This window comes from Ursus americanus, chromosome 6 (assembly GCF_024610735.1).
Source record: "Ursus americanus isolate L20-20 chromosome 6, mUrsAme1.1.p, whole genome shotgun sequence".
Taxonomy (NCBI): Eukaryota; Metazoa; Chordata; class Mammalia; order Carnivora; family Ursidae; genus Ursus; species Ursus americanus.
The window spans coordinates 49,102,846-49,118,266 of NC_142132.1; the positions used below are offsets into that span (position 1 = coordinate 49,102,846).

General features: G+C 43.2%; 1 long non-coding RNA gene across 1 annotated transcript in view; it reads right to left on the minus strand.

The window, feature by feature from the left end:
- Positions 1-917: 917 nt before the first annotated feature.
- LOC123783005 (uncharacterized) overlaps positions 918-15,421 on the minus strand; it is a 30,734-nt gene continuing 16,230 nt past the window's right edge. The window contains exons 2-5 of the long non-coding RNA XR_006777097.2: positions 13,483-13,569; positions 7,704-7,827; positions 1,951-2,111; positions 918-1,577 (exon numbers count right to left, since the gene is read on the minus strand). This is a non-coding gene — a long non-coding RNA (uncharacterized LOC123783005). The remainder of the gene's footprint in view (positions 1,578-1,950; positions 2,112-7,703; positions 7,828-13,482; positions 13,570-15,421) is intronic.

The window sequence follows — 15,421 nt, forward strand, 5'->3', positions numbered from 1 at the left end:
AGCACCAGGGCAGACAGGCTGGAGGCCTGAAGAGTCCTTGGCAGTGAGGACTCAACACTATCCTTGTAGGGCATCCATCCCCGGCTCCCTGACCATCCGTGCTAGGTGCGGGGAATTTACCACGTCCTCTGCTAGAGATGAACTGGGCTGTTCTGCTCATCTTTTCTTTTGCCCAGAGACTTCCACCCCTGCTCCGTGTGAGCAAAATCATTAATCGGAGAGGCAACAAGGAGAGAGCTGGCACTGACCATCAGCGGAGCTGGAGGAAGGGCTGGCCTGGGCAGGTGCCAGGGATGAGCCAAGCAAAATCTTTCCTTTATCCTGGTGCTTCCCCTCTCAGGAGCCCTCAGTCTCCATTACTAAATCCTCTGCAAACTGCAGTGAGGGCAAAAAGCAAGCCTGTGCCTTTCATAATGGATTTGGGCATAAATGAGGATTGTTCCTAGGTAACTCACCCTGCCCTACTTTCTCCCACCAGCTTTCTAACAAAGTCAACCAGAGAGCAAACAGAGTTGGGCTCTCAAAGCCTGAGATTTAAAACAGAAAAACCCTCTCTTTCACAGCGCCTGTACTTACAAATATGTATTCCGTATTTATACAGCATATTAAAACCCAAAACCTACAGTAATGCAACATTAAAGTCAAGAAATGCAAAAGTGAAGGGTTTATGGCATTGTTAGCTTGCCCGCATTGTGCATTCTGCGTAATGAACCTCACCTTGAAATTCAAGCCATATACCATGCAGCGGAGTTCACCCCACCAGGCAAACCTTAAACCTTTTGCATTTTGTGAATTTCATTACCTCAAATTGCAATATTAATAACTGAAATGTGCAGCCAAGAAAATGCTAATTTTCTGCTTTTCCTTTCATTTTTTTTCTTTCATCTATTTTACCCTCTAATTAAAAAAGTGGGAAAGGTAAAGAAATAAGGAGAAAGTTTGGGGGGGGTTGGAAAGCCAATGAGGAGAAAACCCACCACACAAATTCACAATGTTAGGCAATTTTATGGGAGGAGAAACTGAGGCCCAGAGGGGGATGCCCACGGTTACTCGGTTTAGTGGAGAGCTCACAGTAAGTTTCCCACTGTAAACTCAATGCTCTCTGGCTGCGTTTCCCGGCCCATTGTTTGATGAGGCCCCAAATCCAAAAGGGGAAATGGATCCGGTGGCAAATAAAGGAAAGGCAAAAGCCAAAATTTCTGTGAGCAGTGAGATCTACTTTTCTTCCATTTACATTATCTGGTTTATCTTCACTTAGCGTAACTCTGATCTCAAGGGGTACAAAATGACTTTAAACTACTGGCATTTAAAGAAGACTCACATTTCAAACAAGAAAAAGAATACATTCTCTCTTTGATTATTTAATTCCCATGAACACATTTAACTCACGAAGTAGCCAGCATGGACCGAGTCCCAGGGGCCACACACATTATAATCAGCACCATTCCTTTCAACCGAACGAGCTGGCATCCTTGCAGGAACGGTTGCTCCCCATTTCACGGGGTCTGAGATGGAAAGCCTGTTGACAGTCCTGGCTTCCTCTCCATCAGCCTGTTGTCCGGGCAGGCTGGCATCATCTGGAAACGAGAAGGGGTCGGTGTGACCTCAAGTTTGACTTCTCAATGAATCTGCAACCAAAGCTTCCTTGGCACCTGGGGTGTTCACAGATTCAGCACGAAATGGTATGGATGGGTTTTTATTCCAAGAAATTTGACCATAGAACATGCCTTTGTCTGTTTCTTGGCTAGAATGTATCCAAAGACAATGCCAACTGGGCAAATGTTAGCCCCATTCTAAGAAAAAGGAGAGAGAGGAAAGTCAATGCACACTCACAACCGCAGGAAGAGATGCACCTAGATATCAAGCACCAACTTCCAGGACTTTCTGGAAAAAACTGAGGGATTCCCTACAAGGGGAATGTTTCAATAGAGACCTCATTGCTTCACACACCTTGTAGATATCGGGGTCAGATTTCTGTTTTGTGAAATTGGAATCGCAGGGAATATTCTGTGCTGGAAGGCTGGAAGTCCTTCTGCCTGGGACCTCCCTCTGCAGAGACGTTTATGAGGAGTGTAGCAACTTCAGGGCAGTGTTCCAGCTCCTCTCTCTGCCTGCAGGGCAAGAAGAACCAGGTGCTACACGTGAGGGGTGAGGGGCAGGAGAGGAGTGCTCCCAAGAGGGTTTTGTCAAGTTAGAGGCCTCCTTTACGCATGGCCCAGAAACCCAGTGAGTGGGGGAAGCAGATTTGATGAAGCAAAAGGTGGGGAAAGAAGAAACACCCAAGGGTGACGGATCAAAGTCGGAAACTGACACCCATCAGACAGGAGACGGGGGAAAGGGGGTTTTCTTTACTCCATCAATCCTGCCCAGAACTGGCCTACCCTGTGTCAGTCAGTTTATTGAATCCAAAAGGTGCTTACCCAGCCAGGGACAGCCTGCTCTCCCTTCTCCCACCTCTCTCCTCAAGTCCCTGCTGCTCTCCTCCTCACAGATGGGAGCGCACACGAGCATTTTCTTCTTGCTTCTGATGCTAAAGCATGATTTACAGGCTTGAGTTATTATTTATCATTATTCATTTTCTGTCAGCAGTGCATTGAAGGTTAATAGAAATGCCAGCATGCTCACTGATTTACTTAGTAAAATATTTGTTCCAAGGTTTAGGTCATATGATTGGTGTCTGAGTGAGTTTCAGGTTTATGCATTATGAAAAGCAAGATGACTTGACCTTCAGCCACCAACACTAGCGCCATATATTACTTTAGTGAGTGACCTTCAGAGACCCCAGATGCAGTAGATGTATTCAACACATGTTAGCCTCCTCCATATTGCTGGCATTGTATACATACCAGCCGAGCGCACGCACTGTAAGCCGAGCCCCTGAGCCCCTCTCATGAATGGGAGGCAGAGGAGATGTAAACTCAGGCTAAACCAGATCCTTTCTTAAGATAATAAACTGGCTTTGCAGTCCAGCTGTGCTGGGGCTGTGCATACACAGGGGGACTAATCGCTTCACATTGCCTCCTGGGCTCCATGCAACTCGGCAGAGAGGGGGAGGACAAAGGGACAATTCTGAAGGAAGCTGGTCTTGGATAAGCGATTAGTCAGGGCCCCAAGGGGAGAGGGGGCTTGCTGGCGTCATGGTGTTGTGATTGCAGGCTGGAGGTGACAGAGGAGGGAAGTAGCAAAGAAGGAAGGGTCATGAGCCTTGGTTTCTAGATCTTAGGGCCAGGTTGGCAAAAGAGTTCTAAGTAGCATTACAGTGATACAGAAGTAAATAGTACATCAAAAGCGAGCATCACTTCTAAAGGACCAGTTCTAAGCATTACATTAGTGGTAACGTAGTTTAGGATAGTGGGCTCACGGCACAGTCTCGGATTTAGCATTCAAGGGTTTGGGTCCTAGCCCCAGTGGGCAAGTTGGCTTAACCTCTTTAGGACTCAACTCTCTTATTTTTAATAAGTGTAGCTTCCTTTGAAGGCTGTTGAGAGGGTCAACTGAGATAATATAAGGAACGTGCCTAGCACAGGGGCTGATGTTCTCTCTGAATGTTTGCCATCATTTCAATTGCTCATTTCAAGTTCTGTGAACAGATGAAAAAGATATTGCTGAGAACAGCGGGCAAAACTTGAGAAGAGACCTGATATGGGAGTTAAAGAGGAAAAGAGATAATGTAGATTGGTGGAGAAAATGGGAGTCCTGAAGGAATAGAAAGCCTGCTGGCTGCCAGAAACATGTCACAAGCCTGGAGCTAGAATTGAAAATCAGGATGGCTAAGAGCCTAACTTGCTTTCTATCTCCAAACTGTGCTTCTCCCCTAAACTTCTTCAAAGAGAAGTCCCTTTGGACTATCAACGTCCCTTTTCTATAGTTCACTAAATATCATTTACTTTCAAATATACAGACATCTCTTTAGGTCTTTAGATTTGCTTCAGACATGGTCTTGAGATTCAATGATCAGCTTTTGTTCTGCAAGGAGCCTTCACATTTACTTCTCTAATTTGTCCTTTGCTTCCGGCCTTACAAGTAACACACATTATGCATAAGTTCATTCACTTGGATTTAAGTGAACGAGCTTATTCCAACTCTTCATGCCAATAAGAGTGGGCAGGCATTTTGTCCCTTAAAATATTGCCTTTGGTGTTCTACACAGGTAGTTTTAATACCCCTGAGCCCCATTCTCTTCTCCTGAAAGTGGCATGAACCCTCTTTCACACATGTAGTATTAAGGAAATAGCCTTTACTGGAGAAGGGTCAGGGAGGGTGGCTTAACATCCAGTGGGAATCTCATAACGAGGAACTAAACACAAGGCAGCTTTCTTTAGAAAAAGCAAATATTGGAAATACATCCAAAGATTTCCCATACATCAGCGCAAAGTACGAGACAATATTGTATCTGAAATATCCCTCACTGGGAACACTGCAGTGGATTCGATCCAGTCCACAAAGAATGGAACACTGCCCATTGGTCATTTAGTCATCTATTAATTCTAGATATAATGTTTTCTGGGGGGGGGGGGCAGAGTTCCTATATCCAGGGCATTCACTCTGTCCAGTAGCCAAACTCCTCAGGGTGAAGGCCGTGATACTGGGACTCTGTTCTTCATACTGATCATTTATTATAGAATAACAGAGTCTTCGCACTAGACAAGATCTGAGAGGTCATTGAATCCGATATTTTCCCTTTGCCACTGAGAATTCTGAAGCCCAGATTTGTTGACCTGTGATTGATAGTATCAGAGACAGGCCTGGAACAGAGATCATCCTGGCTCCTGGTGGTGCTCTTTGCCCCTCTCCACATTTGCTTCTGTTCCAAAAAACTCTTTTCCAAAATTGGACCTAGCAATGAGCTGATGATTGGGTTCCAGCTGCCCAGTCGCAGGCCCACTCTCAGGAGAGCCACCTTTCCTTGTCTTGAACAAAGGTGGGAATGCCAAGAAACCCATGGTGTGTCAGAAATGTTGATGGCTAAATATTGCAATGTAATAACAAAGGCAACCTTCAGAGGAATAAGGAAACAAAGCAATTTAAATCTCATTTAAATAATTTCCCCTTCTTCCCCCTATCTTCACCCTGGACTATTCAATGAGCCCATCTGAATTCTGAGGGCATGTTCATCCTCCCACAATGGGGCTGAGTGCTGGAAATGTCCTTTCATTTAATTTCCAGTACTAGCTAAATTATCTATTGCCACGATCTGTGATTGATTTAGCTTTTATTGCTCTTGGCTGCGACAATCTATAAGGACCCAGCTGATTTCCCCTTTTTTGGGTTTCAGGCTTTATTGCTGTCATTTTAATGACAGATATTAAACATAGGGAATTCTCATCTGTATTTCCTCCCATAGGCTGAGCTGTATGTTGTATTTGAATGTGAAATGGTATCAAGAACTAGTTCTTCCAAAGTCTCCTTCTCCTACTTGCTCTAAGCAATCACTCCAGAAATCTGTGACAAGTCTGAAGAAGAACACATATATTTTCTGGCTAAATTCATTATGATACCAAATATATAGTAAATATCTAATAAATACCTGATATATACACTAACGAGTGAAGACTTCATTAACCCTTTGGTATGTGGACTTTTCCATGAATCTACCATTAATCCTCAGTTCTAAATGCTAAGTGAACATCTACTGTATGCAAGGAAGTTATGCTACACGTAATTGAAAGAAGTATATGATCTTGCTTTCCATGAACTTGCAACTGATGGGTAAAAGCCAAGTGTATACATAAAAAAATCAATAGCATAAAGGATGGTGACAAATGAGGTTGCAGATTTCCTAAGGGTATAAAAGAGTGAGACATTGTCTTGAGTTGAGCAAGGAAAAGGAAAAGAAGTAGGAAAGACAATGTCAGTTACACAGAAAAAGGAGCCATTTGATATTATATTAGGTCGTTTTCAGCCAGAAGAGACAGAAACCCAGCTCAAGTCCATTTATTGGCTCACACAACTGGCTTCCAGAACTGCTGGGTTAAGGGCTCATCGGATGTCATGAGAAATCTAGAATATCTGCCCCCTATGAGACCAGAGGAAAGAGCGTTCTGTTCTACCATACGGCTACCCTCCTTTCCATAGCATTTCCAATTAAATGCTTTTTTGTTCTTCAAACCTGGACACAGTGTGTTCAATATAAGAAATAGAAAATTTCTAAATTTAATTTTTGAGATGTCCTCTTAATTCTTGAAAATATATCATTAAATCAGCCTGAAATTCACAAGCAGCAGCATAGTCAAGTCAAGTAATAAGTTGGCAGAAAAATTGTTTGAGAGCCCAGATTTCAACTCTGCATTCTGTTTATCAATGATAGGCTCAAAATGGGGTTGTCTCCCTTCTTCTACCATGACAGGTTCATGAGATGCATTATACAATGATATCCTACTTTCTGTTCTTGGGTGCTGCTGCTGCTATCTTCTAATAAATTCAAGTATCAACTTTAGGGTGTCCATTCAGAGAGATGACATTGTAGAAGCCAACTCTATTAGAAGAGAAATTATTTATTCTTGATTATTATGAGATTATGTATGGTTAGTGATGGTAAAAAGGGAAAAGTTACTATTTAAAACAACAACAATAACCTCATAGATTTGGATTTTTGCCTACTTGGGAAGCACAGAAAACATGTGTAGGTAGGAGTCAATGTTTATATTTAATGAAATTATATGTATAAGTATTATATCATAGGTGGTACAAAAAGATAACTTTTCAAAATGCTTTTGTTGATATTATTCTTCTTTTTGAACACTTGAATGATGGCAATGAAGGCATATTTATCAAATCTATAGATGACACAAAGCTTTGATGAAGAAATCTATATTCAAAGAGAGCTCTACAATGCTTTTTCCATTAATCCTCAAAATCCAAAAAACATATGACATACAGTGTGAAAACAGGTTTCAAAACAACTAAAAAGAAATGGAATATTAAGCACTCCCTTTTTCTCGCCTTTCTATCCTCCAAAAAAAGTACTTCTAATCAGCTACCAGAAGTCAGAGCTTATAGCAAGCCTAACAGGGAGAGACATTTGAATTGCTTCTCATAACAATAGAGCTTGGTGATTTGAGAGAATTAAATTTAACCTGAAATTTTAGAGGTTGGGGTTTGATTTCTTTTTTTTTTTTTAAAGATTTTATTTATTTGACTGAGAGAGAGAGAGCATGAGCATACACAAGCAGGGGGAGTGGTAGAGAGAGAGAGAGAGAGAGAGAGAGAGAGAGAGAGAAGCAGGCTCCCTGCCAAGCAGGGAGCCCGATGTGGGGCTCAATCTTAGGACCCTGCGATCATGACCCAAGCTGAAGGCAGACACTCAACCGACTGAGCCACCCTGGTGTCCCTGGGGTTTGTTTTCTCATGGAAAAGTTAGGTTTCCTCATTCCGAGAGAAGAGTATGAAACATGTGAAATTCCAAACTGCTCTAGCTCAATCAAAATCTTTCATTTAGTCAAAAAAATGTTTGCTGAGTGGAAGTTTCCATGTTCCATTCACTTGGGAACATACCGAAAGGTACCCATCTTCACTGTCTGGGGAATTAAGAGGAGACATACCTGGAAGATGAGAAAAATGAGAAAGATACTAGGTGGGATGGGAATGGGAGTGGGCTCTGGAGACTTTCTGAATGACACAGAAAATAAAACAAATTCAAGAGTTCAGTAAATGTCCAATACTCAACAGCATCTCTGACCCCAGGCCTGGAGTGTCACACTTACCTCTATGCATTGTCAGCAACACGATGGCCAGCATCTCCACCAAACTCATCTCCCGATCCTCTAAGCAGAGAGGGCCTGAAGCTGGCAGTGGTGTTGAGATTCCATCTGTCCCCCTGGAAGGGTCCTGGGAGGAAGAAGAGCCCAACAGAGGATCCAGATGTCTCAAATGAATCCAAAATTTAATCACAGGACCTCGGACTGGCATCCAAAACAAGTGATAAGGAAACCCGTGATCATAGATAATTGTGTTCCAGATGCTTTGTGCGTGTTCTACGGTGTTTTCAAAAGAGGTTTTAAAGTCAGAAAATGGGTTGGAATTCTAGCTCTGATCATTGTTTTAGCTGTGACTTTAGTAAGAGTGTAAAACATAGTATGTTCTACTACCATTATTAGTACTACCACTGTACAACTGTGAGTTCTACTACTGTAACTACTATCATGGTTACCCTGTTGGGTGTTATATAATTCACCCTAAAACCTTACAGAATGTGTATTACTAAACCCAGTATACCAAGAAAAACAAACAAGGAAGAAAAAACACAAGAAAAAGCAAAACTAAGATCTGTTAGCTTGTCCAAAGTTGTATAGCAAAGAAGTGATGGGACTAGAATTTGCATCCAAGTTTGTTTGACTTCAAAAGCTTTGTGCTTATCCAGTCACCCATCATACCTATAGGGTGGACAAGAATTTAGCTCCCTGAGAGCCAAGGAAAAGAGAGAATGTGGAATGGTTGCCTAAGGTCCTAAACTGCAGAAAAAAATCTTAGCAGAGCAAGGAGGACCACAGGGAGCATGTCCCTGGGACCATCTCAGACACCATCTAAAAAGACCACCCCAGTCCCAAAGCCTGCTCATATGTCATATGCTGTTGTTGGCCTAACCACAAATCTTGCCTTGACGTTCGCTGTGCAAGTCAACTTTTGCTCAGGGGAGATAACTTCTCCATCCTCTCCATTCTGCTGTGGAGGTGCGGATTTCCAGTGAGGCCAAACTGTCCGAGATGGTTACCATTTAAAATATGTGGTCCTCCTCTTTTATAAGACACTGAAATATTCTGGAAATTCTGATTTTTATGTGTCCAAACACTCTTAGACTGCCTCTTACAAGTAGCTGAAATAAATTTATCAGGCTTATTTTTAATTTGGAAAATACAGGTGACAGAGCAGAACCTATTAGCATTTGTGGCTGAACTTGCAGAAGGGTCGTTTCACTGCCCAAGACAAAACAAGGAACTCAGAGCCTGACATCATGAAGAGGGGAGGAGCCACATCCAGAAACCTCCCCGGGGTACCATGAATTTACCAATAAGGGAGTACTTCATATTTGTATACCATTTGACATCAGATTCTCACAAACTTGTGAGGAAGCCCAGGTGTCTTACAGATGACAAAGGGAATACACAAAGGAAGAGGCAGGGACTTAGTATCTGGTGGGTCTTTCACCTGAGCTAGTTCATTTACTCCTCCCACGGCATTAGTAGGTGGGGGTAAGTTATTTTCTCTCATTTGTAAGTGAAGATATTCAAGCTCAAAAAGTTGAAGTAATCAGCCCAGGGTTATCACATAGTCACCTGGAACAAGGCTTCCAGGTCTTTCTACATGTCCACACTGCCTTACTCTCCCAGACCCCAAGGCTCCTTGACCCCATTCCCAACAACTCACATCCAGAGAAGTAAAATTTGTGTAGACCACGAGGGCCTCCATATTTAGGAGTCTGTTTTAAACCGGGACCATCCTGGGAAGTTCCCATCCAAAAGGCTAGTGTGTAGTGTCAGCCTGAGGGAAGTCCACCCCTCTATCTGTAGGGTCGGGAGGGAGCATATGTGAGAACTAATTCACACCACTTTATCCGGTACAGATATCTCTCCAAGTCTTGGGTCAAGAGAGTACCTAGTGTTCCTTACTTAATTACAGCTGTCTCTCCCAAGCAGAGAGAATTTGGGCTTGAGCTTCCTCTCTTCTGTGGGGAAATCAACCTCAAACACTGTTGATGAGTTGGGGCAAATGAACATTTGTAATCATAAAGAATTTTACCGTTGTATCAAGTGCCCCCTACCTTTTTAGCTGTCATTTTCTCAGACTCTTCCTATGTGCTCAATGCTTTAAACGTATGTATTTATTTTATCCTTACAACAACCCTATTGGCTGGATAGTTTTGTTTTGTTTTGTTTTTCATTTGATAGAAGGGAAAACTGCAGATCTGAGTCATCTAGGGCCCTTTAATAGGAAAGTAGCCAGGCTTGAAACCCAGGTTTTTCTGATTCTTCAGCCTTGCCCTTGAAGCAGGCCGGTATCTTTCAGAAGGGACCCCTTTACTGAGGTTTCGGCTGCAGGTATTATTGACCTTGTCTTGGGCACTTGATCCCTTTCTATTTGGGATGGAGGGTGAGGGACATCCCAACAGCCTCAGCCCTTGAAGGGGTGTTTTGGGTTTATATTACTGGAATTTGAGGTCACCTACCTTCCTACGGCCTATCACTTGCCAAAGAACCAGGAAATATACCTGAAGTTAGTGCCAGGTACCAGGTGAAGACGATATTGAGAGAGTCTACCTGTGTCCAGCCCAGAGTGGAAAGGGAGAGGTACTTCCTGCATGGTGTCATTTATCATGCTCCCCTGCCCCCTCCATCGTTCAAACCAAGGAGACGGCATTCTGTGTGTCCAAGGGGCAGAACACGAGCCTCATAACCTCAGCTGGATCCTTTTCCAAGTGGTCAGCAGAACCCATTCAGGACCAACAGCAAAGCCCCAGGCACCCAAACTCCCCCAAATGCAAAGACCCTTTGTTCTCTTGAAAACTTGTCTTTGTTGGTGAGGTTGCTATTGTTGTGGTCTTGGGAGGGAGGAAAATGCCGACATCTCCAGTTTTTAATATGGTAAATGTCAGTGTTTATGCCTGCGCGGGCTGGCCTAATTATCCCGTGTCCTCTAAAATCTTCCGCTGTAATTACCACTCACCGCAGTGACACCTACTGCTACAGGGAGAGCCATAAGCTGCAGGAAGCTCAAAGCCAGAGCACAGTCAGCAAACTGCAAGCAACACCAGCAGCTGTTTCTGGTTTCGAAGCGGTGGGAGCTTCCTGAGCCATTTTCCCTGGTCCCTCCGGAGCAAATGCCACTATGGTTGAAAAGTTGGAAATGTTTGTCAGGCCCAGAACAAAGCTGTGAATGAATACTACAGTAATTTGCTTCCCCACCATCTTCTCCTTTCTCTAAATCAGCCATGGAAACAACTGATGGGGCTAGAGCAAAAGGAAAAAAAAAAAAAGGACTATTAGCACCAGTGGTATCTGGTATGTCGTTGCTATTATCTGTATAATAGCCTTTGTGTTACCTACACATGTACTGTAATGCATAGAGAACGAGCTGCAGAGTTGAGACAGCTCAAGAGAATAGCTTTTAAGCAAAACGCCATGCTAAGGAGAATGATCTTCTAAAAAAAAAAAAAAAAAGAATGCCCATTAGCACACATAGGCAGTATTGAATCGCTTTTCCAGCGTAGAGGGAATAGTTTGGCCTGGCTTCCCCGCTTGCCACTGTACAGAAAGAGGAGGGGAAGAAGGAGAAGAAAAAGAAGAAGGAAAAGGGGGGGAAATCAATAAATTCAGTGTAAGCAAAGTCACGGCAACCTTTAAAATAATAAGACAAATCCATTTATTTCACAAATGTCTTCATTTCCAAATGCCATTGTTTGGGGCACTCTGCTGTCATTGTCCATGACATTTTCGGAAACTTGGCTCTTAATCATTGAGGTGTAGCTGGAGTTCTCCAGCAACAGCCAAGTTAAAAGATTATACGTTCACCCCACTGCTCGAGCAGCCTTGCGCTGTGGGGTGAAGGGGGGAGACTGGCGGTGGGGGGAGAGGCGGTGGGGGGAGACAAGGCTTAAATAGGGACAGAAAAGCTCAGCTGTATTGCTATATACAATGAAAAGTAATTACAGAGAAAAATGAAAGCTGTTTCTTGCTGTTAGCAGGAAGAATACGAGAATTCTGTACCTTTTTAAAGCTCTGAGTCCATTTTGATGTAATTGGTTCTGGAATTATTTATGACATTAATTGCTGCGCTATCGACTGCCTGTCAGCGGCTCTGGCAGTGAGTCCATCTTTCTTAGCACAGACAGCCTGCTCAGCCCCAACTAGACTGACAAGCTAATTATACCCATCTTCCCCTTCCATGACAAATGCTGCTCATCGGAAACCTTTCTAGAAATAAGCTCTCATTCTTTTCCCTTTTTCCTGAGCCAGACATAACGGATATCGCAAGGTGCAGATCGCAGCTAAAACTCAGCTCACAGGGCTATTAGCTCTGAACATCTCACTTGAGCCAAAAAACCTAAGCATCTTATGTTATCAAACTGTATGTCATTCCCTGATGCTAGTTTTCAGGGATGAGCAGGGGCCCGGCCTGTCAGTCAGGGCCGGGCAGAGAGAGAGCCAAGCTGACTGAATTAGCCAAGCTGTTCTGAACCGTCAACCGCGTCCAACTCAGGTGATGATAGGGAGGCTGGGAAAGTGCCTTCTGCGCTTTGTACAGAGGCGGTGGGGGGCGTTTGGGGAGGCTCCCTGCCAGCGCCCATTTTAGGAAGACAAGGTGAATAGTGTCCCTGGCTACCCCTTATCCAAAAGGCTCTTTGTGATTTAATTGCGTAAATTGTTCTTGCCTTCCAGGTTTATTTTGCATGCAGATTTAGTAGTTAAGGAGGGCACGTATTGCACGGAGCACTGGGTGTTATACGGGAACAGTGAATCATGGAACACTACATCAAAAACTAAGGATGTCCTGTACGGTGACTAATATAACATTAAAAAATAAAAAGATTTAGTAGAACACTTTGGAGGCAGGACACCTACTCCATGGGGCATTGCTTTAAAGAGTGAGTACCCTTGTATGTGGCACTTGGAGGAGGCGCAAGAGGAGAAATGAGGCGGCCCTCTTGCTTTAGGAACCAGCAGGCTAGTTGGGAAGACAAGGCATGAACAGAAACAGGCATTCAGTAAACACCGGGAAGTCATCTATTTATAAGAAGGCTGGACAACGTTGACAAAAAGAAGCAACTCTCTTGGAAATACCCCCTGGTTTATTCTCTGCCACAGGTTTTTTTGCTCTATTTTGTGCTGTCCAAAATAAACCGGCAAAATTAATTCTCTTTTTAAAAGATAAAGCACTGCGGATAAGAAAGGCCCCTGTGTGCACCATTACTCAGTTGGGAGGAAACTCAGGCGGCTAGAATTGGGTCTTAAGCAAGACACGAATTCTCAGAATCCAAACCTGCAACATGAACCGAATAACCCCAGTCTACCTCCCAATCGAGGCTTGTAGGAATAAATTCAGAAAAATTATAAAAACACTGACTAAACAAGAACTCTGTTTGCTGCAAAAGTATGGTGATGAGAACAGGATGAACTGTGGGCTTTGGAGCAGAAAAGTCACTGGAGACAGCTTGCTTTGAGAAAGATCTTAGAAGGCCTTTGAGATTATGGGATCCCTAGGATAGTATTAGGTGTATTTTGATCTTTCACATAATTTTAATATTGTCTTGGTTTATGGCTGAAAGGGCCATTTATGGAAGCCAAGTGTAGAAGGGGTGGGCTGCAGTGAATTCATATTATATTAGCCGAGCTAAACTGCACATTGCCTAGAATTCCCTTCCCTGTGTAGTTCCAAGTTAATGCCACCTGAGTGAGATATTTTGTATGAGATTTAGAAGGGGACAGTGGAGGTGTGGCTATACTCTTACTCTCCAGAGGTCAGCGGAGGCAGTCATACATTGCCACTTACCTGCTGGCTTATCTGATTGGCATGGGATCGACGTCAGGCTCACAGCTCCTCCAGCTGCTGGGTCATCTGCTTCAGCTTTTCCAATGCCTGGAAGAAGTGCCAGCATGACATGTGGGGCCAGCTTCTCTTGCAGCCCACCCCCTCATCAAAGCAGGAGGTCTATAGGAGGTAAGAGACCAACATGGATGCCCGACTTTCCTCCTCAGTTCAAACTCAGCCTTGTCGGTGCCAGCTTGTCCTTGATTTCCTGACTTCATACCTATCTTTCTTTCTGGCTGTCTGCTATGGACTTCAGTCCCCAGCACTAGTATAATTTATATACTAATATAATACATTTATTAGTGTAATATATATAGTATAATAGATACATACTGTATTCTTGTATGTGTATATTTATCCTATATCCTCAGGATTATATATATTCTTTTTATTATAGAGAAATAAATCTCCATATCCTTAAAATTACTCATTGCTCAGCTGGCACAAGAACCAGAACCCTAGGGGAGGAAGGTTCCAGGAAAGGGCTCCTCAGAATGTGGAAGAGGGCATCAGCTACTATGTCTTTAGCACATGGTCATCAATGTGCCTGACACCATCTGATTTTCATTTTAGTGTAAGGCAAATGAGAGAAGAAAAAGTGTGCAACATTTGAGCTCTATTTTTATGACCCTCAATACTTACACATAATCCAATATTTTGACCTTAGAATACCAAGCACTTGTATAGCTAGAAAACGGACTTCATTTTCACGCAGAGGGTTGATAATTTACAAATGTAAGCAACTGATGGGCTTAGCACAGTGAAACTTGATCTACAAAGGAGTTTATGTAGGGTGACCCACTGTCCCGATTTACTCAGGACTGAGGGATTTCATGGGTCATGGAACCTTCAGTGCTAACTCAGAGTCAGTCCTAGTCAAACTAGGATGGCTGATTCCCTTCAGTATGAGACAACTTTTCACACGCCCTAAGAGGGAGTCAGCCCAGCATTACAATGCTTTTAGTCTCTCTTGTTTCCTCACCTTTAAAATAGTTTGAGGATATTTTTTTTAATAAATGTAAGACACGATAGTTCTTGACAAATAATAAACACTAGCTATGTAGTTATTAATAATTAACAAATAATATTGCCAGAAAAAGTAACACAGGAATATGTGAAATTGTAAGAAAAACCCCATATGTGATGAAATATTGAGCATTAAGTGAGGATGAAAGCAAGCGCGACCAGGGCCCATGGAGACAGACAATATGAGGGCCGGAGGTTCTTGCTTCATTCATTCGATGGAGTATCTCCTCTGGGGCAGGTACCAGACTAAATGAAAAGTCTCATTTGGTGAACCAAGTAGATATTAATTTTTACCTTCAAGGGGCTTTCTATCTATGGGGGAGTCAGGCATTACACAAAAGACAACCAAAAAAAAAAAAAAAAAGAGTATTATGAGAGAAAACAATTAAGTGCCCTCAGAGAAAATTTGGGGAGAGATCTAATTTAGATTGGGTAATCAGAGAGGGGTTTTCTGATGAAGTGCCACTGAGAATAAGTCCTGAAGGATGAGAAGGAGCCAGCCAGACAAAAAGGGGGACAAAGGACAGCCCACACACAGGGGAAGAACAGGGCTCAGGGAATGGATCTTTGAATAGGTAGGATTTAAATTGCGTCTTAAAGAATAGGTGAGCTTTCTTTTTTTTAAAGATTTTATTTATTTCAGAGAGAGGGAGAGAGTGAGTGAGAGAGCGAGCGCAAGCATGAGCAGGGGGAGGGGCAGAGGGAGTAACAGACTCCCCGCTTAGCATGGAGCCTGATTGGGGGGGGGGGCTCAATCCCAGGACCCTGGGGTCATGACCTGAGCTGAAGGCAGATGCTTAACCAATTGAGCCACCCAGGCGCCCCCAGAACAGGTGAATTTTCAATAGACACAGAGAAGTATTTCCTATCATGG